The sequence below is a fragment of the Myotis brandtii genome, unplaced genomic scaffold (assembly GCF_000412655.1).
Source record: "Myotis brandtii unplaced genomic scaffold, ASM41265v1 scaffold104, whole genome shotgun sequence".
NCBI classification, from domain to species: Eukaryota; Metazoa; Chordata; class Mammalia; order Chiroptera; family Vespertilionidae; genus Myotis; species Myotis brandtii.
Window position 1 is genome coordinate 1,130,177 of NW_005353497.1, and position 4,554 is coordinate 1,134,730.

Below are 4,554 nucleotides of genomic sequence, written 5' to 3' on the forward strand. Positions count from 1 at the left end.
ATGGTGTATAGTTATGCAAATGAGGTGGAGCCTAGAGGCTGGCTGAGTGAAGATGGAGCTGAAAATACTGGGAGACCCAGACAGCTCCAGTTTGCAGGCGAGAATACCTAAAGGCGCTAGGTAGACAGAAAACCCCAGAGTATATTCAGCTGAAAACTGACCCGCATATGCAAGTGAGGAAACCCAAAGCCCAGGAAAAAAATATTTGAAAGGATGAAAGGTGACAATGCTCATGTTCACACTGGGATGGGAATAGGTCTGTCCCCACTGACCAGACTGGAAAAGCTCTTGATTCAGAGTACTGGGTAGAGGATGCAGAAGGCTCTTTTCTCAGCAGTGGGAATAGTTAGTCCTAGACTGAATACTGCTTTGGTCTGATCTAACAAATCTTAAAAGTAAGTCCTCAAAAGATCAAATTGTTTCCACATACTTAACTTTATCGAAGAACAAAGCTCAAGAATGTTTATAGGAATACAAAAATACCTGTATCTAGTACTGGACAAGGTAAAATTCACAATGTCTGGCATCCAATTAAAGATGACGAGGCCTGGAAGGAAGCAGAAAAATAGAACCCCTAAGAAAAAGAAAAATTGATCGATTGAAAGTGACACAGAACTGACAGAGCTGTTGGGATTACCAATCAAAGGCATTACATCAGTTTTTATATTCATACACTTAAAGTGAGACCTGGAAGATATAAAAAAGATTCCAATCCAACTTCTAGAGATGAAAAGTACATTGTTTGAGATGAAAACTATAGTGAATAAGAGAATCGGCACAATAGACAGTGGAGAAGAAAAGATTGGTGAACTTGAAGAAATAATTATGGAAGCTATAAAAAATGAAATACCATGAGAAAAGACAATAATAATTACAAAAATTAACAGAGCATCAGTGAGACAGAATCACTTCAAGTGGACTCATAGATGTGAACCGTGGTCCCCAATGAGAAGGAGGTAAAACTACTTGAGAAAATAAAGGCCAAAAATTTGCAGAGTTGATGAAAACCACACACTCAAATGCAAGAAGCTTGACAATCTCTAAGTACAAAAAACATGAGGGGAACCACATCAAGGCACATTATAATCAGATTGCTCAAAAACAGTGACAATAAGAAAACTCTTATGAGCATCAAGAGGAAAAATATATGGCTCATACAAAAAATGAGGGATTTCTCACTGCAGAGAGAGCAAGCAAGAAGACAGAGTAACATCTTTAAAGCACAGGAAGAAAAATAAAAATCTGTTCACCTAGAAACCTCCACCCAGCAAAAAAAGGTATCTTTCCAAAGCCAAGGTTACATAAAGACTTTCTTAAACACACAAAGTGAAAGAATTTATCACTAGCAGAACTGCACTACAGGAAATACTAGAGCAAGTCCTTCAGGGAGAAGAAATATGATACCAGCTGGAATCTGGAGCTACACAGAAGGAATGAATGAACAGGACCAGGAGTGGTAACTGCATGGGTAAATACAGTAATTTCTTCTTATTAAATAGATCTCTTTAAAAGCTAATTGACTACTTAAATAAAAAGTAACATCAATGTAGTGTGGGGTTTAAAGTACAGTAGTATAAAATAGATGACAATAGCAAAAAAGATCAGGAGAGGAGTAATGAAAGTATACAATTCTGAGGTTTTTATAGTATACATGAGGTGGTATAATGTTACTTGAAGACCATGATAAATCCAAGATGTTTACTCTAAACCCTAAAGCAATTACTAAGATAATATAGAGTTATCACTAATGAGCTAAAAATGGAAATAAATGGAATAATAAAAAATATTCAATAAATATAAACAGGCAGAAAATGGAAAAAGGAACTAAGAACAGATGGGACAAATAGAAAATAATTAGAAAGATGACTGATTTGATCATATCCATAATCATATGGAATATAAATGGTCTAAATAGCTCACTTAAAAAGGCAGTGATTGTTTGATTGAATATAAAAAGCAAGGCCTAATTGTATGAGTACAAGAAACACACTTTAAATATAAAACTCAAATTGGTTTAAAGTGATAGGATGGAAAATATGTCATGCTTACACTATTTAAAAGAGAGCTGGAGTGGCTATTTATTTCTGATATAATGTCTGTATTATATCAGACAAAGTATATTTTATTTATTTTAAAAATATTTTTTATTGATTTCAGAGAGGAAGGGAGAGGGAGAAAGAAAGAGAAACATCAATGATGAAAGAAAATCATTGATCAGCTGCCTCCTGCATGCCCCACAGTGGGGATCGAGCCCACAACCCTGGGCAATGTGCCCTGACCAGGAATCAAACCTGTGATCTCCTGGTTCATAGGTTGACCCTCAACCATTGAACCACGCTGGCTGGGTGACAAAGTATATTTTAGAGCAAATAATATTACCAGCAATAAGGATAGTAACTTCATAATTTTAAAGGTGTCAATTAATCAAGAAGACATGATAATCCTAAATGTTATGCATCTAAATTCAGGGCTTCAAAATGCCTGAAGCAAACACTCACAGAACTGCAAGAAGAAATAGACAAATCCACAATTATAGTCAGATTTCAATACCATTCTCAATTTGCATATAGAACAAGTACTCAGAAACCAGTAAAGATGCAGAAGATTTGAGTTATCACTGTCAAACAATTTGACCTAATTGACATTTACACAACATTCTACTCCAGTGATGGCGAACCTTTTGAGCTCGGCGTGTCAGCATTTCGAAAAACCCTAACTTACCTCTGATATTTGTCTTACCATGGTTGCAAATACCCCATGGCTGAGACGTGAGCAGGTAGCAGAGCCACCCCAGAAGCCAAGCAGCAATTCTTTGTGACAACTATCTGACTATAATTGTGGATTTGTCTATTTCGAAAAACCCTAACTTACCTCTGATATTTTTTGATATTTGCAACCATGGTAAGACAAAGACTTATATTTTTGATATTTATTTTATATATTTAAATGCCATTTAACAAAGAAAAATCAACCAAAAAAATGAGTTCGCATGTCACCTCTGACACACTAGTCATAGGTTCGCCATCACTGTAATCTACTCGATAACAAACATTCTTTTTAATGCATATGAAACATTTTCTAAGATGGATCGTTTAATCCTTCTTAAGGATTAAAGGTACAATCATTATTCCCATTTACACCTGAGTAAATGAAGGCATGAAGCCAGGTAACCTGCCAAAGATACAGCTGTTAAGTGTTACATCTGGGCTTTGAACCCAGGCTAGCTGACCCAGAACTCTTAATCACCAGGCTCTGCCACCTCCCGTGAGCACCTGGAATAGCTCAGGTCCCAGTGAAAACTCTAGGATTTAGAATGCAACCCCTTTTGAATAAACAAAGGAATAGGCTACTCAAATAGCATTCTCTAAATACTACTTGGAAAGGAAGTCCATTCCCCCTCTCCTCTCAGATTCCCACTCAGCCCAAATGGCCGGGCTGCTTCCTTCAAGTGACATGACTTATAGGTATCATAAACCCAGACCCCAGAGCCACTGGGTCTGAGAGAGAAGACAGTTGCTGATTGTAAAAGGCTCCTGGGAGTTGGCTCTGCCTGGGGCTGCCTCGGTGTTGGACGGGTGGTCTAACACACACGGGAACATGACCAAGATGCCCCTTGGCCCCTCTTTACGTGCCAAGATCCAGACAACAACTCCTTTCCCAGGAAGGAAATATGTTTTTATGAAAATGAAGCAAAGAATCCCCAGCTGATGGTTGACTTTCTTTGTCCACCTTCTTATCTCTGTTATTAGTATTATAACGTATATAATAAGTACAAAACGGAAAAACTTTGTAATATTTTCCAGGGCGAGGTTTCCTTACTTATCGGCAAGAAAATGGCACGGAGGGGAACACCTTTTAAATGGATTTTTGGCTGAGACTTGGCACATGGCAGTTCTATGGGAGGAAATGTGAAGTGGGGATATTATTCTGCCTCACCATGCGAAGGGAGGATTAAAGGTGCTCAGCAAACATGGATCTTGACAGTGAAATAAAAAAATAAAAAAAAATCAGTTTTCTACCTGGCTTCCATCCTGTATCCAGTCCAGCTCCCTTCCCTTCTCCCATCTTTCCCAACTACCATCACTGACACCCCAGTTCCTGCTGTCTCTCACTTCCTTCAACAGCTCCTTTCCCATTCCCCTCGCTTTTTGCCCATCCAGCTCCCTCCTTCCCTCTTCTCCACATCCCCAAAGTCCTGAGGACATCAAAGAGTGACAGTGGCTGCAGCCCTGGTGGAAAAGTTTCCAGCTCCCCCTTCTGTCTGGGCCGAGGGGCCGAAGGCTGGGCTGGGGCGTCCTGGCTTCTGGGGGGAAATCGTGGAAGAGGTGTCTGAAGCAGCGCCGTACCAAAAAGAAAAAGACCCCCCCCCCTTTGTGCTCGTTAGCGCGGTGACTTTCAGTTTGGGTCGTTGCCCCCCATTCTGACAGCCATTGCGTCCCCTGGTGTTTGTAGGTTAGCAACAGCGCCGGTGGGAGCGGAGCGCACCCTGGGAGCGCTTCCCTGGAACCGGAGCGACCCCCGAATCCGTGCGGAGAGAAGTCGCCAGCGCACGCG